General features: G+C 37.8%; 1 long non-coding RNA gene across 1 annotated transcript in view; it reads left to right on the top strand.

Annotated features, from left to right (window-relative positions):
• Window positions 1-23,937, top strand: part of LOC125147045 (uncharacterized) — a 963,150-nt gene that overhangs the window by 287,487 nt on the left and 651,726 nt on the right. Inside the window, exon 5 of the long non-coding RNA XR_007144977.1 lies at window positions 10,423-10,495. This is a non-coding gene — a long non-coding RNA (uncharacterized LOC125147045). The remainder of the gene's footprint in view (window positions 1-10,422; window positions 10,496-23,937) is intronic.

The raw sequence follows: 23,937 nt of genomic DNA, 5'->3' as shown, positions 1-23,937 counted from the left end.
CATCCCGCACCAGTAATGCTAGTGATAAAGTTCAGAGGTGTTGATTAGATAAAATATGACAGATAGCAGACTTCCTTGCCCTCCACATCATGCATTCCAAAAGACTTAAATGCCACTTGGATTTCCCAGCCAAGTTTGTCAGTTTCTGTTACTCAACCATATTGTTTCCATGTGACCTGCAACAGCTGTTCTTTCACCAATTATACCATTTCTTCCTGATAAATTAAAAACAGTTCTAATTAAATGGTATAATGAAACTATCAATCTATGTTACTGAGGCAGAACTGTAATGTAATTAGTTATTGATACCACGAAGCATAGCTTTGTTAGGGAGAGTATAGGATGGGTAGCTGGCTCTAGCATTCTCACAAGGCACGTAGTCATTGTTGGAGATATATAAGTGATTCAACTGGTTGTTTTCCCAAAGAACATTTGCTATGTTAATGTGGTCCATGGGAGCGGTATAATAATGCTTTTAAATAGGATGCAATAGTTCTCAGTCCTCCCAATGAGTCCTACAGGGACAGAATAGTTATTTTCCTTGGATAGCCTTAGTAATAAATAATTTTCAAGGAAATAACAATTGATTTGAGGGATGAATAGAAATTATGGAAGTACAATGAGAACTTCTCATTTGGATACAATTTTTATTCTAGGGAAATGGCAATCGTGTGAGCTACTCGATAACTGGGACTATCTCCTATTACTCATTTTGTGCATTTCATCTTTGCTACCCACTGTACATGGAAAGTCATCAGTAATTACTCACACAATGTGTGCCTTTAGTGTTTAGAGTAATTATATTAGGCAGCCCCATTTCGTCTTCCTTAGAACTGTATTAAAATGAATCACCAGCAATAAAGACTACCTGTAAACACTCCTTCTTTTAATAACTCAAAAATAGATGCACCAAAAGTATAAACATGAAAAAAAGAAGTGAAAAATCTATTATCCAACTAATATTGGGTCACCATGTTGCCTGGACTATGTGGCAAATGCTAGTGTTTTAAATATTTGCTTTTTGACTCCCCCTCTTAGAATCTTAGTAACAGTGTTAACGTGTCAACATAAATGAGATTAACTTTTTTTTACATACACGTGTAATATTGTATGATTATTTATTTGTTCAGCAACTATAAAAGTGTTTTGCACTACAAACAACATGTAGTTTAGCCAGAAAAGGAACTTATAAAAGGTTACTTGTAACTTATGACTTTCCAGGAGGGTATGAGAACTAGTTTCTTGAATCACCAACCAATTGAGGGACTAAGAACTCTTAGTCCCACTAAAGGACCTTTAGCAGGGAAAATGCCACCTCATCATCACTCAGCCTATGATGCTCTATGATTGGATGCCAGGAGCTCTGCCACTGTTATCTGTAAGGAACCAAGTGTCTCTCTGACCACAGTTGCCAGAATATCAATTCCTACGTGCTCGGAAGTGTGTCATCTCCCTTGGAACCCAGCTGTGCTCAGGTACATGTGAGTGGCAGAATCCACGTCACATATCTGTACCCTAGTAGCAGTGAAATCTGGTAATGCAAGTTCCCTAGCTCTACCTTGGAATGGCAAGACTCCTGAAAGTAGAAAATGACCAAAATATAAGGAAAGTGCACAAGCCATGTTGCCGATCCGCAAATGATGCATGGTCACTGCACAAAGGCAGTCCAGATGGATGATTTGTACACACTGTTAGAGGCTTATGGGCTGTTGAAATGTTTGAACTATTTTCAAATAAAAGGCAACATTCACTAATCTATAAATCATAGCTTCATCGAACTATTTATAGTCGTCCCAGATGAATGCAAGTTTGGATTTTTATTGTAATGAATGTGGGACAAAATGACCAAATCAATAAGAAATTTCTGACATTGCACGATACAAGAGACACACGTAGACATTGTCTGACTTTTAGTGACACTTTCTTTGTGAAACAATTTATAAACTCTAAAGAAAAATAGCTGAATATATGACATTGGTTTGGAAGGGATTAATTTATTAAGGAGCTTGAAAAGAACTTTATCTGTATGACTTAGAAAGACTTCCAAGACTATAGATGCTGGAGAGGATGTGGAGAAACGGGAACCCTCTTACACTGTTGGTGGGAATGCAAACTGGTGCAGCCGCTCTGGAAAACAGTGTGGAGTTTCCTCAAAAAATTAAAAATAGACCTACCCTATGACCCAGCAATAGCACTGCTAGGAATTTACCCAGGGGATACAGGAGTGCTGATGCATAGGGACACTTGTACCCCAATGTTTATAGCAGCGCTCTCAACAATACCCAAATTATGGAAAGAGCCTAAATGTCCATCAACTGATGAATGGATAAAGAAATTGTGGTTTATATACACAATGGAATATGACGTGGCAATGAGAAAGAATGAAATATGGCCCTTTGTAGCAACGTGGATGGAACTGGAGAGTGTTATGTTAAGTGAAATAAGTCATACAGCGAAAGACAGATACCATATGTTTTCACTCTTATGTGGATCCTGAGATACTTAACAGAAGTCCATGGGGGAGGGGAAGGAAAAAAAAGAGGTTAGAGAGGGAGACAGCCAAAGCATAAGAGACTCTTAAAAACTGAGAACAAAGTGAGGGTTGATGGGGGGTGGGAGGGAGGGGAGGGTGGGTGATGGGTATTAAGGAGGGCACCTTTTGGGATGAGCATTGGGGGTTGTATGGAAACCAATTTGACAATAAATTTCCATTAAAAAAAAAGAAAGACTTCCAAGGGCAAGGCAAGGATGACCAGTTGTTGATCTTGGATATATTTCATAGAGAGAAAAGTTCAATTTCTAATAGTGAGATCTATTGAAGAAAACAAAGATTTACCCCTAAAGATATTTCAGGGTATATCATGAAGTCTATAGAAGAATATGGTATAGGATAGAAAGCTTTTGTTGCAAGTTTTTCTATTTGAAAGAGTTTCAAAGTTCAGTTCTAGAAGATTGCTTGGAGGCAGAGAGATCAGCAAAATCAGAGTGCTTTATTCTAATTTATGCTAATTTCTTCCACCTGACCTCAACTTTATGCTAATTTTCTTCCATATAACCTCAAAGACATTTTTCCTATTTCCTGGGAAAGTTTGAAATATTAAACAATTTTTTTTCCCTCCCCCTTCTGATAATTCCATCCTTCTGAACTTTCTTCTTATTCAAACAGCTAGGGCGTCCTAGGCCATTGCCTCTGGAGAAGGATGTAGCAAGCCAGAAAGAAAAAAAAATAGCCTGCCAATCTCTTCTTGGCATTGGTTTACAGCCGAAAGCACTTAAGAGAATTGAGAGGGCTCCAAGCCCACAAAAAAATGTTTGGAGAAACATAATGAGACAGAGGAAAAGTGCTCTACCTCCCCTGCTGACTCTGCACATTCCATAGTCCCATCCTTCCTATTACTGTGACCATCTTTTCTAGAATAGAAACTAAGCTGAACTCTTTGAAGCAGCAGATGCCCAGATGCTTGTTGAGTCAAACCCAATGGGGTCTTTCCAAAGCCTCAGAGAGTACCCCAAAGTGAACTAGAAGCTGAATGGTTTCTCTAACACCAAGCATTGCACTAAAGCAGCAAAGACTGTACCTACAGGGTTCCTGTAAATGGAAGAGAGGCATATCTCTCTGTAGCTACTTGTGTGGACCTACAACCAAAGACAAAAAGGATGATGGATTTATCAATCAATGCGTACATGGAGAAATGACAGCAAGGGACAGAATCCATCACCTTGACTCATGCAGCCTATATAAACCCTATCTGGAACTTGAAAGCTTCCCCAGGGAGAAAAAAGAAGAAACATCAAATTGACTGAGGATTTCAAGATATTATCCAGTTCTTGAAAGATAAATTATGTTAATGTAGAAAAACAGAGAGTTTCTTTTGTATGCCTGGACTGTGGACTGGGATACCACCTAAACAGAAAAATAGAAGAAGTTTTGTTTATTTTTTATTAGAATGAATTTAAAATGCAGTCATTTCGTTGAACAGAAATGTATCTACCTGCCATTTATAGAGCTGAAGATTCTGCTTGGATAATATTATGTATTTATTCCTTTACTCTTTATATTTTACTGGGGGATATGTGATTTTATATTTATTTATATGAATGGGAGAAAACTCAAAGGAAATTTTTTTAACATTTTTTTAATAATTGTATTAGAAAAACCCCCAAAACTTTTGTGTAGGTTTTATTTTTATTTATTATTTATTTATTTATTTATTTATTTATTTATTTATTTATTTATTTGAGGTATAGCTGGCAGGAAAGTATTCTTTATAACTAATTACTCATTGACTAACATTTTAGGATCTCCTATTTGTCTAGCGCTATTATTAGCCTCTTGTTTTATACTTTATTTGAATAATTCCATTATACCTGGATCTAATAATTTCTTTTTGAATGTGAGCAAGGTAAAATAATAAATACTGCCACATTTTCTAGTAGAAAAGTATAGACTTGAAGATATCTATGTATTAAACTATGTATTTTAGAACTAGGTTTGAATGAAACCAATGAACAAGGTACAACATGTTCCTCACTTCCCACTAATTTTGACTATTTTAATCTAGGATAAATACTAGATTTGAAAGGAATACTTCTTTTGTCCACATGATGTCTTTTGATCCCATGTCAGAAGTCTTTCCAGGACTCACTCTTAATTCTGTCTTTCGCTCTTTGAAAATTTAGAGAACTTTTACTAATCTCTCTCTCTTCTTTCTCTCCCTTCAGCCTTTTCTCTTCTTCTTTTAGGTTTTCTTCTGTCTAGATTTCAATTTTCCTACCACAAAAACAAACAAACCAGAAACTCTTTGATTTCCTTTTACAACTTGCTGGGGAAAAACCACTTTTTATTTGAAAATTGTCTACTCTTATCCTCCTACCTTTCTCTTACGTCCTAATTAAGCAAGAAGAGTGATAAAATAAATTCTACGATGTCACCGACTGCATAAAGCACTGAGGTCTGGGAAAGCAGACCAATTTTCCATCTTTCCATAGAAGTAATCTGCTCTAATTTTCCTTCTATTCTTAACTTTATCAGAAGCTTTTATAGATATTAGTTCAGTTGATGAATGAGGTTATATGTATGAATGAATGATTGAGTATCTATGGAGAACCAATTTCTTCACTGAAATCTGAGTTGAGCTACAATTCTTTATTTACTTTTATGAGTTCCTTATAACACAGTCTCCTTTAACAAGTGAAAAAAAGCTTTCTGTTTCCATCCAGGTTTATTCTGCTTTTAAAAAATACACTTAAACATTTTTTTTCATGTTTCTAATATTTATGGAAGGCTCAGTATCTACAAGCTACCAAGTTATGTCATGTCTGAGATATAAGGATAAAGAAGATCCCTCCCCTCAAGGAGTCTGCATTCTTGTAGAAGAGATAAGACTTATACACATGTAATGGTACTAAAAGTAGCAAATGATAAATTCCACAAGAGAGGTGCAGATAAATTGCTATGGGTGTGACAGGCTATGGAGATTACAGAACATAACAAGGTTTTAAAAATAGATATAGTGTTCCCTTCAAAACATAAATGCTTTGGGGCGCCTGGGTGGCGCAGTCGGTTAAGGGTCTGACTTCAGCCAGGTCACGATCTCGCGGTCCGGGAGTTCGAGCCCCGCGTCAGGCTCTGGGCTGATGGCTCAGAGCCTGGAGCCTGTTTCCGATTCTGTGTCTCCCTCTCTCTCTGCCCCTCCCCCGTTCATGCTCTGTCTCTCTCTGTCCCAAAAATAAATAAACGTTGAAAAAAAATTTTTTTTAAAAAACAAAACATAAATGCTTTAAAACAGTGTGTATGATCAGTATGCCTCTTGAATATATCTGACTACATTGTTATTAATTTTTTTGCTCTAGTTTTCAAAGATAGTCTCCTACTTCCTTTGATACAAAGTTTTTTTTTTTTGTTTTTTTGTTTTTTTGTTTTTTTTTTCATTTGGGAAGGGCTCTGCCATATTTGCCCATGGCAATGATGCCTGGAAATATCATTGTACTCTGCCTGGGGATGGGGGGTACCATTTTGATGTGCTGGAGGAGTCTGATCTCCACCAGAACATGGAATGCAGTAATAAAAAGGGGTGTTTTATGTGTAAGGTATTCATTAAGCTTGATGAGGACAGGTGGGGAAATAACTTTTTATTGTATTGAACCACAAATCTCTTTTCCAAGGGCAACCACCTCATGAGAGAACTTTTATAATCCAGGTGTAAGGTTTTCTTTTCTGATGTTCACCAAAATTTTAGTTTCTATTTGCTTGTTGAACTTGAGGAATTTGAACAACTTTGGCATTTAGAAACTCATGGCACAGAAAGGTATTTGAAACATACAGAAGGAAGGGCTTTTCTAACAGGAGACAAATGGGATGATTTGTTGTAATACACCATGTGTTCTTGGTTGGCCTAATAAGTCCGAGTATGTTGACTCCCTTTGGTTTATACCAAAAAGGAATTTATTTTGAAGAAAAAGAAACAAAAGGAGGGCATTGGGACTAAAACTCAAATTTGGTTTCTATGATTTGTGCTTGTAATAGTTAAGATGATTTCTCTTGCCCATAAGCAAAACTTTGCTCACATCAGCTAAATTAAGAACAGGAATTTATTTCCTTATGTAATTGAGGAGGCCAGAGTTTACATTGCTCAGATATTTATCTAGGGGTTCAGAAATTACCATCATTCTTAAGATTTTCACCAACTCTCATCATAACTGCCCTTGTGTTGGTTTCTTTTGTACACACTCAATATGGTGGCCTCAAGTCAGAGTGAAGAGGTTAACTCTTAAACTAGTCCTGAGCTTCACTCTGATTGTACTTATGTGGGTCATACGTCCAGTCTTCCTGAACCAGTCATAGTGGCAAGGGAATTCCTTTTGCTGATTGGCTGAGACTGGCTAATGTGCTCCCTGTCAGGAAATAGGAGTGATGCCTTACCTGAAGCTCACAGACTAAGAATGGGGAAAGGTTAGTGAGTGGTCAGAAAAATAAATGTTTCCTATAGTGTTCTGAAAGCCTTGCTACTTTTTATTCTGGATCAGATGCTTGCTAATAGCAAGGAGGTCTAAGGATCTATATACACAAGAGTTATTAAGAACCATGAAAGCAGGCAGCTCTAAAATAGAGTATATGGGTATGTTTGTGTGTATGTATATGTATACAGAGAGGGAATACAGAAATATGCATACATATTTGATAGGAAAATTCTGAAAAAAATGTGAATATATATAAAAGTGATATCTATATCTATATCTAAAAGTGATATATATATCTATAAAATATAGATATCTTTTATATATATGGCCCCTAAATTATTCAAATAATAGTTTAGTAATACTAAATATAACTGACTACTAAATAGTTTAGTAATACTGAATGCTAAATTGTGACACCAAACTATATATAGATCTTCCTTGACTTAATGATGGGATTATATCCCAATAAACTCATAAGTTGAAAATATCTTAAGTCAAAAATGCATTTAATACACCTAACTTACCACACATCATAGCTTAGCCTAGCCTGTTTTATACATGCTCAGAGCATTTGTAGTAGCCTACAGTCAAGCAAAATCATCTAACACAAGTGACTATCTTGTGTAATGTATTAAATACTGTATTGAAACTGAAAAACAGAATGGTTGTCTGGGTACCAAATGGTTGTAAGTGCAATGCTTGTTTACCCTCCTGATTGTGTGGCTGATGGGGAGCTGCCACTCACTGCCAGTGCCCAGCATCACGAGAGGGGATCCTACCACTTAATTGCTAGCCTGGGAAAAGATCAAAATCAAAACTGGAAGTATGCTTTCTGCTGACTGCATATTGTTTCTTCAACATCATGAAGGTGAAAAATCTTAAGTCTAACCATTGTAAGTCAGGGACCATCTTTGTATGTATATGTATATGTGTATGTGTATGTGTATGTGTGTGTATGTGTATGTATACATGCATATACATATGAAAACATCATTCATATGTGATTTTAATTTTTTTCACTTTATCTGAATTTTCTGAAATTTCTTTTTTTTAAATTTTCTGAAATTTCTATAATCATCTATTGTAACTAAAATAATAACTAGGGCAGTGGAATTAAACCAAATAATAGTTTACTGAACTATTATTTGAAGTAAATCATTTTTTTCAGTGGACTTGCATGTATAAAACCAATCTAAATCTTATAATGAGTCTTACACACACCTGGGAGACACTGAATTACAGCTATATGCCATGCTAAATTGTAGTCATCCCTTCCTAAGTCTTTTAGTCACTCTCTTAGGAGGCAGGAAAATGATCTCCCTTTTTTCCTCTATGAATTCTTTCCAATGAGTGGGCTTGCTTTTGGGGCTTTACTGTGTATCTATGTTTTCTCTGTCCCTTAATAATTAGCAATAGCCAAAACCAAAAATGATGTACTAGCAATGAGAATAGTAGTAGCACAGCCGCTACGATTTATCGAGCAGTCTCTATATTCTAGGTACGGACCTAAGTGTTCTGTAGGCTTTATCTAATTTGATCCATTCAACAACTTTAGCATTCATTTAATCCTTAATCAAGAGATACTTACTGAGCAATACCACCTTCCAACAAATGATCTGCAAGGTGGATATTTCCTTACAAAGCTGAATTGGTCAAAAAGGGAAGTCACTAAGTAATGGAGGGTGGTCCATTCCCAGAACAAGATGGGTTCAGGTGCTAAGAACAGTAGTGACCTACACCCAACTGCTTATAGCCCCTTAGAGGTAGGTAGCTGGAATTCTGATGGAGGAGAGGGGTTATTCATGTTTAGGGACTGAAACATTAGTTCCACGCTGGACTTTTTCCATAGGAGCCTAAGAGAGATTGGCATTTGCTTTTAAGAGTAAGGTCATGTGTCTTTTAGTTAAAGCTTTGATCTAAGTTCTGTGCCTTCTTTTTCTTGTAACTTTGTTTTCTCTCTGTGAATCTTGCAGGTTATGATTCTTGCTTAATATTTAAGAGTGAGGGTACTGGTATTTAAGAGACGTGAGTTCAAAATACAGATCTGCCAGTCACTATCTGAGTGACCTTGGTGAAATATCATAACTCTTCTAAGGCTCATTTTCCTAGATTGTAAAATTGGCTTAGTGTAATTAATAACATTTGGAAAATAGCCAGCAGAGTGCTATGCAGAAGCAATATAGTTCAGTGGTAAACCGCACGGATTGGAGTCAGATTGCTTGGTTCAAACCTTGGATCTACCTCATAGTAATCGTGTGAACTTGGACAATCTACTTAAATTTTCATTGCCTCAGTTTCTTCATCTGTGAAATGAGGATAATAAAATGAAGAGTTTCTTTCTCAAAGTATTGTTGTGTGAGTTACATGAGTTTGTGATGTGCTTAGAACAGGCATGGACTTACTACATTCATGTTTATTCTTAATATGTTAGCGCTTTCTTGTAGGGTAGTTGAGAGGACTCAAAAGAGTGACTGTTGATCAAATGGCACTTAGCATAATGCTTCCACACACTAAGTGCTGCGTTTTATATTGAGACTAAGGAACCATAATATTAAACAGGTTGATACAACCATTTGAGGCTAACAAGCACACTCCAGGATTCACCCTCATTTCTGTTTTCAAATTAGGGATTTTATAGTTCTTTTAAGACAGTATTGTTTCCATGATGAGATCCTGCATAAACACTTTCTTTTGTAACCTCTTGAAATCTGGCAGTTTGTTCCAGGGCATCCCGATCTTCCTATCCAGTATTTGTTTCTGCCACCCTTCCATTCCTTCTCAATATCCATCCCTGGTTCTTCCTCTCCATCTTCCTCTACTTTGTGGGATAAAAATTGCATGATTTAGGAAATGAGAGTCATCAAAATCCCTACCTCTACTGCACTTTGGCTATATGTGAGCAATATAAGTTCAGGACAAAACATTCACCTTTGAAAAAGCTTTCCTCTCTTATGAAGGCAGTTTGCATGGTGGTTATGCTTAAGCACTTCAATACCAGACTGCCTTTGTTCAAGTTTCCCTTTACCATTTCATAGCTAGGTGATCTTCTACTACTTCCTAAACTTCCTGCCTCAGTTTCTCATTTATAAAATGGAGGCAGTAATTAAAATATCTTCCCTGTGGAGTTGTTCTGAGAATTATATGAGTTAATACACCTGAAGAACTTACAACAGAGCTTGGCACTCAATAAATACCACATGTGTTATGTCTCATTACATGTGAAAAGAAACTGGTTCTACCTCTTGGTATCTAGGGGCTCCTCAGGGAACCTTGGCTACTTGGGGGAGATCTCTCTGATGAAAATCAATCATTGTGCAAAAGAGTGAGCTGGGATTGGGATGGTATTTGCATATATACCAGTCATCATCATAAAAACAATAACAAGATGATGATGATGATGATGATGATGATGATGATGGGATTCTCAGTGAACAATCTCCCTTCGACTTCTTTTGACTATAGGTCTCAGGTGAGAAAATGGAATACCAGCTGTCACAGGACCAACTTGGAGTCAGAGAATTGAATACACAAAAAAGTGAGTTATGAATTGAAAGCCTTGCATGCCCATCTGCCATTACATCTAAGGGGTATGCAGTGCTCCCACTCCTTTGGTGCTCCTCTGGTCTCACCTTCTTCTGTTGAAATTCCTCTTCCTTCTCTGCCTCTTGGCAGATGGTGAAAATCAATAGGAAATAATAGGTGGGAAATGGCTGTGTTCCTTGGAGGAATTTCTGAGATAAGCAGGAGGCCATGTAGTTATTATATGACTAATGAATGCTGTTTTCCCTCACTGCACTCAAATGTGGGCAGTATTATTGAACCTGGCCTTGGTCAACTGTGGTATTGATTTTCTTTTGTGATTTCAGATTCTCTTTTCAAGTAACCTTAACTAAAGACTTGAAAGAGGAAAACCAATTCAAATTAGACAAAGTGTGTACTGAAATTCAGGCCTAAATTTTAATTGGTAATTTTTGATAAAATCTTAGGTTGACTTCTCTCATATATTTATGTATTTATGTATGTTTATTTTTAATGCTTTTTGATTACTCTTTTTACTATAAAGTGCCCTTTATCAATATCTATATGTAGCAAATCATCTTTCTTTTTTAACAACTTTTATCCAGATATAATTTATATACCATAAAATTCATCTATTTAAAGTGTATACTTTGATGTTTTGAGTATTTATAAAAGGTCATGCAGCCATCACCATAATATAATTTTAGAATATTTGACACCTTAAAAAGTAACCTTGTGCTCCTTAGCAGTTATTCCTTATCCCCCCACCATACCCTCGGCAAACACTCATTGACTTTCTGGCTCTACAGATTTGCTTATTCTGGAAATTTCCTATAAACTGAGTGACATTTATGTAGTCTTTTGTGTCTGGATTCTTTTACATAGCCTATCATAAGTCAGCTTTATTAGGATCTCAGCTTTTAAATTGATCATGGCAAAACCCTGAAATCATGACTGATTTTCCATTCCATTTGGGTCACCAGCACTTTGAATTGCTATTTGAAAAAATTTTTTTTCAACGTTTTTTATTTATTTTTGGGACAGAGAGAGACAGAGCATGAACGGGGGAGGGGCAGAGAGAGAGGGAGACACAGAATCGGAAACAGGCTCCAGGCTCTGAGCCATCAGCCCAGAGCCCGACATGGGGCTCGAACTCACGGACCGCGAGATCTTGACCTGGCTGAAGTCGGATGCTTAACCGACTGCGCCACCCAGGCGCCCCTGAATTGCTATTTGAAGTGACTTTTCTGATGCCTCATCCTGGTGAATGTTGGAAGAGACTACTATATATGAATATTATTTCCCCTAGATCTCTTCTCAGGTTCTGGTGGAGATTTGTATGTATTTGGAGTCACTCAGAGGAGTTATATTTGGGTTCCAAGGACTCTGGTAACCTGCTAAAAGGTTCAGTAGGTATTAACAACGTTGCCTTGAACTTTTCCTCTTCCCTCTTCTACAGAACTTTCATAGATGTTTGTGAGTATCACAATGGTTCTGTGCAGTAAAGATCATATTCCTTGTGAATCCTGGGGTCTTTCTAGGGACCCTTGGGTGTCTGCTTATAGAGGCTGTCAAGTTGACTTCAATCTGGAGGAGAGGACATGGATCATTAAAATCTGGTTTATTGCTAAAAGAGGAGAGTCTTCTGACATTAATCTGCTTATATAGCAGTTAGTGAAGACAATATCTGATGACTTCTATAGATTATAGACATGTCTAAACATTCCCGGTGACTTCTCTGAGCTCTCTATTTCCTTACCAAGGAGACCATGAGACAGAGTGTAAGGGATACAGGCTCAGAGAACAGTCAGACCTAGGACTGAATCCTGGCATGGTGACTTAGCTCACTGATTTTTGTCAAGTTTTCTTAGCCTCATTTTTTCATGTGGGAAAATTAGGCAATAATGTCATGGAGTTGCTGTAAACGTTCGGTTAGGTAATATATGTAAAGAACTCTACACTTGGCAGGTACTGAATAACCACTTACTGTTTTGTTTTTTTTAAAGTTTGTTTATTTATTTATTTATTTATTTATTTATTTATTTATTTATTTATTTTTGTGAGAAAGAGACAGAGAGAGTGAGTGGGGGAGGGGCAGAGAGAGAGGGAGAGAGAGAATGTCAAGCAGGCTCCACACTGCCAGTGTGGAGCCCGATGTGGGGCTCAAACTCACAAACCATGAGATCATGACCTGAGCTGAAACCAAGGGGCAGACGCTTAACCTAGTGAGCCACCCAGGAACCTCAACCACTTCCTGTTTTTAATGACAGTGTGATCTAGGAGAAAGAACTAAGGTTGAGGAATCAGATGAATAGTATTTGAACATTAGCTTTCAATTTACCAGCTATGTGACCATGAACAAGATGTTTTGTCTTTATTGTCCTCCGCTTACTCATCTACAAAAGGGAATAATATATTTTTTGAAGAGTTGATGTAAGAATTAAAGACAATATTAATAAATTGCTCATTCCTGTACCTGCCATTATAGAAAGTTGTCAATAATTAATAACTATGATAATTTTTATTATCAAGCTGGCCATGGCCAGTGAGCATCTCTCTAAATCAGTGTCATAAAACACCTTCAATAAGGTGCCTCCCTAGGTTGCAGTGATATTAGTAATGGTATCCAAACACATTCAATCCTTAGGGTTGGGGCACTACTCATGCGTCCACTCTTCTAGCATTCTGGCTGATGGAACATACGTACAAGGGTGCCAGAGAGCAAAGTGCAAAATATATATATATAGCTAACTCCATTGTGGGACTTTCTCATAAAAGCTGGCTAAGACAAGATAATGGACCCATTGCCAAAGTGGGGCTTTTTATCTTCCATTTTGAATTTACACTTAGGGATCTGCAAAGTCAGGCATGTCCAGGAAGAGAGAGCAAGAATGAGAGTGAGACACATTCGGTGATAAGGCTGAGACATAGTAGCATGAATGAATGTGAGCATGCGGGGCATCCTGAGTCTACTCACCGCCCCCCCTCCCCCTTATTGTATGGTGGGTATTGCCTCATCTGCCAAGTTAGAGCCATAATCAGGAAAAAATGGCAGGGTGGGCCCAACCCTGTATGCTTATTGCATGGGGACAGAATACAAAGCAGAGTAGGTCATACCTGAGCCCAGAAAGTGAAAAGAAGGAGTGAGTGGGAACCAGCATCTTTGCCTATAGGTGACCACACACATGGGCTGGTGTGGGTTATAAAGGCTAAGCCCACTTGCTCCCATTTGAAACAACTCTGAAGGGCCATCCCAGTTCCAAAACTCCCCATGAGGTCTTTGAAGCCATTTGTTATAACTACGGGTTGGTTCAGCATCACTTCTCAGTCCTGCTTCTTTCACTGCCCCAAACTGTTGATCCTGAGAGCATCCTTAATAAGCCCTCTGCATGTAAACCTCCATCTAAGAGAGTGCTCCTCAGATAAGGGGAACTAGGAAACCTTCACAAAGCCTTTCCTCACCCATTCCCAGTGAACCTGGGTTTTCCTTTCTTTAAAATCTTCTAAACCGTTTTAGATACCCCTCTTATAGTGTTGGTATATTTCTGCCTTGAAATTTCTAAAGCTTATTTATTTACTTTTGAGAGAGAGAGAGAGAGAGAGAGAGAGAGAGAGAGAGAGAGAAAGCACAAGCATGGGAGGGACAGAGAGGGGTTGGGGGGACACAGAATCCAAAGCAAGCTCCAGGCTCTAAGCTGTCAGCACAGAGCCCGACACGGGGCTCAAACCCACAAACCATGAGATCATGACCTGAGCTGAAGTGGGACACCTAACCAACTGAGCCACCCAGGCACCCATTGAAATTTCTATCCAAGTTTTGTCTTCCTCATTAGATCAGTAGCTTTCCAAAGATGGGATTTATATCTGATCTATTTCTATATATTCACCAGACCCAGCCTTTTGCCTTGCATATATAACAAATATTTGCTGAAATAATTAAGTAAGTCCAGATTGCAATATGAGTTGTCATCCCAGGGTTATCTCAATAACTAAATTTTAAAGTGTGATTAGGAAGCATGAGGAGAAAAGCAACCTATTTAAAGAGGTAGGATGTCTTCCCAGGTTAAAATTAAGGTTTCAAGCTTGATTACCTCCAAGGTGAGCAGCTAAAGCAAATAGCGGAAGTGTAGCAAGTGTAGGAAAAAGAAGTCACTGGTGAACTCTGTATCCTCTGACTGATAAAGAAGCTACAACTGGGGAGCCTGGGTGGCGCGGTCTTAATCTTGGCTCAGGTCATGATCTCACATTTCGTGAGTTCGAGCCTTGCATCAGGCTCTGCACTAGGAGTACAGAGCCTGCTTGAAATTCTCTCCCTCACTTTATCTCTCTCTATTCCTCTCTCCTCCCCTCCTTGCTCTCTGTTTCAAAATAAATAAATTTAAAAAAATTAAATTTTAAAAAAATTAAAAAAAAAAGAAGCTACAACTGCCATAGGGGTTATGGGCTCAGTGTTGTCAAATTCCTCAAGTCTTTCAAGAGAAGATAGGAAGCCAGACTTTATGTGACATTATTTAATCTTTCAAACATGTGCAGGCCAAGCAAATAATATCTATGAATTGGATTTGGTCCTGGAGGGCAACAGGTCTGAAATTCCTAGGAAGGACCTCTTAGGTTTTATATACCTTTGTTTTTCTCAATTGTGTGTATCTGTCCAAAATCGTTGTATTTCATGAGAGAATGATGAACTGTATTTACTGGAGGGCCATTTTTATCCACTGTTATGTACTGTTTTTCTCACTGAGAGGACCAGAGGAGGATGGTTATGTGCTGAGCACAGGATTTGGACCATAATTTCCAGAATGTTTTAAGAGTCTCAGAGGAAAGGTGCAATACAGCTGTAAGATAATTGTTGTGTTTTTTAATGCCTCTTTTTTTCACCTTTAAGATAAGCTTGTGAAATGGGTTGGCTAACAGTCCTGCTGTTTATTGAAAAAAGCAGCCAGGTCATTTCGTGCTAGCATTATTGCATTTGTATTGCAAGGATACATAAATAGAAAATCCAGTCCCAAATCTAAGTCCTTTCTTCTGCAATACAGGGAAATATATCTCCTTTGTCTTCCATCTGATCACTTCTGACATCTGTGCAGTAAATATGGATTAGATAAAGACGCAAGTACTAAATTTCTTTTGTTGCTTTTAACTCATAAAATCAGATTATTAGTGTGAGTAAGGAAAGATCCTTGTCTGTGAACACATGGCAACTTAAGGGTGATCCTGTAAATGAAGGAGGCACGCGCGTGTGTGTGTGTGTGTGTGTGTGTGTGTGTGCGCGCCTGTGTATGCGTGTGTGTGAATTATCAACCTCAGGATATGTGGGGTGGGGATACGGTACTCTTATGGTGCAAGTGATGGGAAATTCAATAGCATACTGTGCGAAAAGGCAGGAAATCCTAGTATCTAACTGGTGGGGAATTCAGATCAAAGAGTTACATTTTGTTTGCTAAGGAGAGAATTACTAGGTTAGAATCTGATTTACTTAATTTGGGATATTAGAGTGGGGCTAAGAAAAAAACCTAATAAATAAATATCAACACTTATGATTTACTGTGCTAAAATGGTCAGTGAAAAATGCACAGAAAATTCCTTATTTAAGGTACATTCTTATTTTGTGCAAAGGGAAACAAATGACACATATTATGAACTGTTGCTATTTATATGGACTTAAAGTCTGACTTATGAACATCAGTCTCAGGTACACAATAAAGATCAGAAGTATAGGACAAGAAAGCCTTGTTTAATTGATTGTGATCATATCCTTGTTTGGATTAAGATGTCTTACTTCCAGTAGAGCAAAATTCAGTGGACAAATTAAATTTAATATAATATTATCCAAAGGTGTTCTTAAGCTTTACATTTTGTTTTACAACATGTGGATTTGGTCTCAGTCGATATTCTTTAAAAATCATTCTTTATAAGTAAAGGCATTAATTCAAGTAACAGAATTTTAACTTGCATGGTAAAGCTATTGATTTTATTGTAGTGACCATGCTAAATGTCCTTACTTGTTTCATTCACAATTTCATTGATTTTGGGGAAGAGATATATAAATGTCTATGAAATAAATCTATGAAGGTTATTTTAAAGTTGCCTTTTGGAAAGCACCAACCATTTTATCTCAATGGGGTTTTGTTGAATCATAGCCTGCATTTTAGGAAGTGGGGTAACAGGCAGAAAGAGAATGAAACCAGTGTTTTAGAGTTGAGGAGGTAAGAGCCCCTTGGGTTTCTGTGACCCTCCATTGACGCTGGTCAACATCCTTTTTTCCCAGATGATGTTTCCAAGCAGCATGGCTGACTGAGTAGTATTCTTATGGAAGGAAAGTCTGTCTCCTTTGAATAAAAATTTTTTTCAGCCAGTAGGAGGTGAAGAGTGGGTTGGAACTAGGTCAGTTTATCTCTTGTCAGACCCCTTTATCCGGTCCTCTGAGGTTTGTAGCTATTATAAAGGGAAAGTCGAGGCATTTGGATTTAGTTCTCCAGGTCCCTTCCAGACTAGCCTGTTGCCTTAAAGATGTGACTCTGTCTGAAGACCCTGACAATAAGGTATACCAGAGAGAGACCAACAGAAGCCTTTCAACTTCTGAAGGTATTGCCAATTGATGTCTACACTTTCTGTATTCAGTGTCAGTAGAAACATGCCAGAAGCGATTACTGTCCCGGATCTCTGTTTAGAGGTTCCTGAATTCAAGGATCTTTGAAGCATGACTACTTACTTAGTAGTCCCTTACTTAAGTGAGTCCTCATGGCTCCTTTAAACAACCTGGACATTTGTTCAGACCTTCCCATGAGGAACTATAGGTCTTAGCTGTCACCTGCTAAGAACATGTCTGACTTATGCTAAGTAACCATGCTTTATCCTAATCCTAATTCTGAAATACCTTTCCCTCTAACATAATCCTCCTCAAATTTTCTCACCAAAGTATCCTTCAATAAAGAGAGTGAATATATATTTTTAAGTAGCATGGGGAAAGGAAATGGAAGAAATTTTGAGTCCAACATAAAAGGTGATGCTAATGATACCTGAAGGTACATCCCAAAGGTTGATTTTTTACCAGTTGTTGCAATTTGTCTTACAAATTCCTGCCACAGTTTAACATTCTATCCCACAATATACAATGTCAAACTATAAAATACAGTATATAATTTTAATATTTGGCACTATTTAACAATGTGTTAATAAAGAATACATTAATGTTTAAAATAATGAGTCTTACTGGTTTGATATAAAATATTTCCTCTAAATACATGAGTAAAACTGATTATCCAGGATGTTGTGTTAACTTCATCCAGTGTTTTCATCCAAAGGGTTTTCCTACTTTTACTGCAGATTCCTCCCCAGCCTGTACCCACCTTTACCTAGAGGTATAAGGGATATGTGATGAGAAATATATTTCATCAGGTATGCTGGCTGGCTAACTAAATATTGTGTTAAATATTTATCCAGAGGTCTGGGATTTTATATTTTGTGTGGTTTTTACTTTTAATGTAGCACATCCCTTACCTCTTGAAATAGGTCTAAAAGGAGCATCCGAGTAAAGTCACAATTAGGATTGTTGTTAAATGTAATTATCCCAGAACTGGCAGCCAGCAAAAAGGCAGGACCTTCAGAAGGACCTCAGAAAGGGGTTTTGGAAGTGAGCTACTTTATCTTTTTATAAACTGTATGGAGATTAGAACTTCATGTAAAATAAGAAAGTAAATCTAAAAAATAATAGGATATAGTTAAATCGATATCGATATTTAGAGCGAAAATGCTTTATGGGAGGCAGTAAAATCTTTTAGGATCCTGGAGGAAAAATATGGGTGTAAGAATGGAATAAATTACTACAGTTTAATCACTTAGTAAATAACTAAAATACTGTTGCTGGATTTATGGTGTCAGAGAGCAACTTCCTATTAAATAGAGAGCACGTTAGTGATTCAATGGAGCTAGATTTTAGAGAAATCGTGGAGGGGCCATGGCTGTCTTCACAGCTTACCTTCAGTATTCCTCTTCATTATTCTTCCCTGCATGTGGGTCCATTTTAAAATGTCTTGTGTTGGTAAAACCATAAATTCTCATTTAAAGGGAGTCTGTCAGATTCTGAAACATCCATTTAAGAGCCTTACTTACCTGTGCTACTCACACTGCTGATCATTTTCATCAAAACCGTTTATGACTTCAGTTTACTCTTCTCCATTACAACCAGGGTCAGCCTTTTGGCTTCAACCCTGTGGCTGTATTTGACTCCAAAGTGTTTTGTGATGACTGCTAGCATTACAATTTTGTGCAAACAATGGGTCTTCAGATATTTACCATTTTCTGGGTCCCACTAGCATTATGATGGTAAAGCATTGATCTGAAGAAGCACAGAAACTGGGCTAGTAATAGCACCTCTTATCAAAACTTTGGTAAAGCTAGACATGGCCTCCAACAACACGCAAGGCAACACATTTCCATTATCCCTCTCCCCAACATACTTTGCCGACGTCTCTCTTTCCTGAGCAATTCTGAAAACTTTTCTTTTTTTTCTTAAAATTTTTTTTAACATTTATTTATTTTTGAGAGACAGAGAGAGGCAGAGTATGAGCGGGGAAGGGCAGAGAGAGAGGGAGACACCGAATTTGAAGCAGGCTGCAGGCTCCGAGCTGTCAGCACAGAGCCTGACATGGGGCCTGAACTCACAAACCATGAGATCATGACCTGAGCCAAAGTCAGACGCTCAACTGACTAAGCCACCCAGGTGCCCCTGAAAACGTTTCTTAACCTTAAGGATATTAATGTATCCTTTGTCCCATTTTTTAATTAATTGGCTAGAAAATAGTGACAGATTAAGTCTCACTGAATAATAATAAAATAATGACATTTTAATTATATTTTATATTATGCATATTCAGGTATTTATAACAAAGTAACAAATATAAGGAAGTACAAAATGTTAACATAATGTCCAGAGGAGGTATATTCAATTAAGTATAGCTGTTTTCTCATACCCATTTAAAAATAATTTTCTGATTTTCAGCAAATTGTATATTTTTTCTTAAATATGATGTTTCTTTGGGCAAATGACCTTATATCACACTGAATCACAGAGATTGCCGAAATTTGAGTTCACTAATTGGGGTTCAACCCAGAGAAAGAGAACCTATGGGAAGCATAAATTAGGAGATATACTGCAAAAAAAAATAGACATATGATTGTGTGGACAAGCTAGGAAAGTTTCAAACCCTGGGGCTGGCAACCAGGAAGAGCTGGCTGGAACCCTCAGCACAGCCTGAAGCTGCTATCCAAAGGCAAAATTTCTTCATCAGGGAAGCTTTATCCCTGTTCTGAAAGCCTTTCAACTGACTGAATGAGGCCTGCCCTGATAACCTAGGATAATCTCCCTTTCTTAAAACCAACTGATGAGAGGCCCTTGGGTAGTTCTGTTGGTTAAGTGTCCGACTTCAGCTCAGGCCATGATCTTGTGGCTCGTGAGTTCGAACCCTGCATCAGGCTCTGTGCTCACAGCTCAGAGCCTGGAGCCTGCTTCAGATTCTGCGTCTTCCTCTCTCTCTGTCCCTCTGCAGCTCATGCTTTGTCCCTCTCTCTTAAAAATAGGCAAACATTAAACATTTAAAAAAAAATCAACTGATGATGGACTTTATTCATATACACCAGATATCTTCCCGGTAACACTTACCTTATTGTTTGATGAAATTACACAGGTGCTGTAACCTAGCCAGGTTGACCCATCAAAGGACCTCTATGTGGACCCTTTCTGACTATAGGAAAGGTAACTAAATGTGGTTTGACCTAATATAACAGTGAAACAGTTTCCCAAGTTCTTCCTGTATCTGTATGACTTAGCTATTTTAGGACGTCAGAAAATCACTCTCAAATTACTATAAACTCATCAATGGGAAAACATTTGATACCTTCTTAGATTTTCTCAAGCCCCCTGAATCATATTAGAATGTTGTTGTTGTTATTATCATTATCATTCCACATGAAAACCCTCTTATTATTTGAAGGCCTGCTTTTAATGTTCCGTTTTTTTCTGGAAATGACTAGCTTCATTAATTGGGCTTTTTTTTTCTATTTAATTCATGATAAAATAATGAAACAGTGTCTGTTATATGCTTTACAGAATGTACAGTGCATTTTTACTATAGAATTTCTTTGTACTCAGCATAGGAGCACAATAATAAACAAAGCAATAATTCCAATTATATTCTAATCTTGAACCAACCAGATATCATACTGTGTTCACATACACTGAAGGACCGGGGACATGTTTCTCTTTTTAAATAAACAATATGCTGACTTGGCAGTGCTCAGAAAAAGAAATTGCAAACCAGATCCTTGACCCAACTTCTGAGAATAGCCTTCCCACAACAGGACAGCTCCCTACTTCTTCCTCAGGGAGGGGGTGAAATAAGAGTATTGTATATTGGGGCACCTGGATGGCTCAGTCGGTTAAGTGTCTGACTGTTGGTTTCGTCTCAGGGCATGATCTCTCATGGTTGGTGGGTTCAAGCCCTACATTGGGCTCATGCTGACAAGGCAGAGCCTACTTGGGATTCTTTTTCCCTCCCTCTTTGTCTCTCCCACACATGTTGCCTCTCTCTCTTGGTCTCTCTCTCAAAATAAATAAACTTTAAAAAAGAGTACTGTATATTGCTCTCTCTACTGTACCCAGAAGCTTTTAAGACCTAGCTGTGCTTTTTGGATCAAATAAGCCAAGGTACCAGTTTAGCGAAGGAGAGCTTGGTAAAAGTGTCATTACGGTCAGTGAGAAATAGCGGTTTTAAACTTCAGACTCTTAAAAAGAGATGTTAGAAAAATGTCAACCCTGTGAACAGTTGACTGCCAGGATAGTTTTGCCTTATACGTTTGAGTCAGTTATGTTTCCAGCATGGTTGTAGTTATGAAATTTGGAGTCAGCAAATCTGCATTATTTATGGTGAACGGCACTATATATCCTCACTTTGGTATTCTCTGTTTGCTTTGGTCTCTTAGTGACTTTTGCTAATTGCATAACATGGAGTTAGATGAGCATACAAATTAGTTTTTTGATGATGCTGAACCACAGGCCAAAGAATTTATCAAAGAATTCTCTTTGCTTCTCCATTTCAACTTCTAGTGAAGGCTTTCATGCTTTTATCTTGGCTACTATATATTCTTCTTACCACTGACCTTTCCCGTTTCTTGAGGCTGCCACTGCTAATTCAGCATGAAGGTACAACCCCAATGAATTAGTGTAACAAATCAGACATCTTTATACTGTATAAACTTAGTTAGCATTTATTAATCAATTCATTACTCCAATCAGAGGTGCTGATGCTACAACCCTTGCTGCCACTGCTGCTGAGCCAGCAACATCCTGGGGGCCCCGGGGGAAGGCGGGACGGGTTGCTCCATGGAAACTTGGGACATTTTTCAGGGAAGGTCTTTAGCCAGAAACTCTCAATGGATTAATGCTATGCCATGAAACATCAGATAGCAAGAGCTGTTATTATATATTATGCCTCTGCTTTTAATATAATGTCTTGTTTTACATTTTTATTGCCTTTTCCCTGATTGGGAATTGTTCTTAGAGTTGAAGATGCTCTTCATGAAATTTCATGATAAATATAGAAAAAATATACCCGTAGTCTATAAACACATAAATATCTAAGTACATAAATACATAACACAGATGAAACGGGTTAAAGTTTTTTAGTGTTTCTTTATTTTTGAGAGAGAGATAAAGATAGAGTGCAAGAGGAGGAGGGGGAGACACACACACACACACACACACACACACACACACACACAGAATCTGAAGTAGGCTGCAGGCTCCATGCTGTCAGCACAGAGCCTGATGGGGGGCTCAAACTCACAAACTGTGAGATCATGACCTGAGCTGAAGTTGGACACATAATCGACTGAGCCACCCAAGCACCCAGAAACAAGTTAACTTAAAACCTTCATTGATTTAATGATATTTATAAACTGCATCTAAGATTTTTTTCCTGTGATTGTCAAAACACTTTCATGCAATCTGGTATTTTTTTTTTCAGCATCCAGGGAGTGTTCAGGTTTTAGATGTGCAATTACCATACTGAAGAGCAGGGAAAAACATCTGGAGTAAGGAAAGGGGCAATGGTGCACAGAAATAGAAGCTCATTTATCTTCAAGCTGGAAGGTGGGAAAAGGAAAGTATACCATTCACACCTGGGTGTATAAATCAGTATCTATTACATTCCATTAAAAACGCGAGCAGCCCCTATTATAAGGCTGGTTTGAATGTATAAGGTAGATCTGCTGTCAGTTTTTGGTGTAATTTAATAGCTGTATTATGGAGTGCACCTAGTATCTAGGGCAGATAAGACGGGGGTATAGTGAAGCACTTTTAACAGGATTTTACTATATATGTTTTGAGTCAACTAATAAAATATGATTTCATATCATCCAATCATCATTTCTACTACTGAAAGGATAGCTTCTGCCATGGGAAACACATTCCCAGAATCCACTTCTGGTCTGGTATTTAGGGACCAATGATTGAATTGGGCTTATATTACAGGTAACTATAATTTACAGGTAACTAGATAAAAGTGTTAGTAATGACGCTCATTTGGGACACACATTGCTAAAGGTTGGGGACTTCTGCTGGGAAAAGGAACTGCCAAGCCGCTTGTGTAGTTTTATTAAAAAGTAGTTGTCCAGCACTGAAGGACATCTTTCCTTCCTTTTGTCAAAATAAGGTTGGTTCTTTCATGATCAATGCTGTACTTGTGTCTCTAGATTTGGCTGTTGTTTAATTATGTATTACCTACATATTATCTTGGCAGCATAAATAATATATAGGCAATTGGTCTGGGATATTTATAAAGTCTGGAAAGATAATATTGATCAATGTTTCCTAGACATGACTGAGTCTCCATGGTTCAGAGCTGGGGAACACGGTACAAGTTTTATTACTTGATGAATTCCGGAATAGGAATTGACTTTCTTCTCACTGCTTTCTTGCTAGACTCCTGTATACATCTGTGTGTGTGTGTGTGTGTGTGTGTGTGTGTGTGTGTGCCTTGATTATAAGCAAATATGTTTATTGAAAAAAGTTAGAAAATATGGAAAGTTACACGAAGAAATTTAAACTACCCATAAACTCACTACCCAAATACAAACATGTTATAACTACCACTGAACATACATTCATTCATCAAATATTTACTAAGCCATCATACTACACACAGGTAGACTTCTAGGTGCTGGGAATACATTAGTGGCCAGAACAGAGAAAAAAGCCCTATCCTCTCAGAAATTACATTTTACTGGGGGGAGTCAATATACAAACAAATAAGTAAACTTTGCAGTTGTTGGATACTTTCCACCTTGGTACTTCCACACTGCTCTGTGGAAGGATGGACTTTAAGGACCACATCAACCAGCTCCTTTGTCCTCTGCATGCTGGTTGGCTTCAGGAGGTGGGAGGCACTGGCAGGAGATCAG

The sequence above is a fragment of the Prionailurus viverrinus genome, chromosome D1 (assembly GCF_022837055.1).
Source record: "Prionailurus viverrinus isolate Anna chromosome D1, UM_Priviv_1.0, whole genome shotgun sequence".
Classification (NCBI taxonomy): domain Eukaryota; kingdom Metazoa; phylum Chordata; class Mammalia; order Carnivora; family Felidae; genus Prionailurus; species Prionailurus viverrinus.
This window is presented reverse-complemented; position numbering and strand designations above follow the sequence as displayed.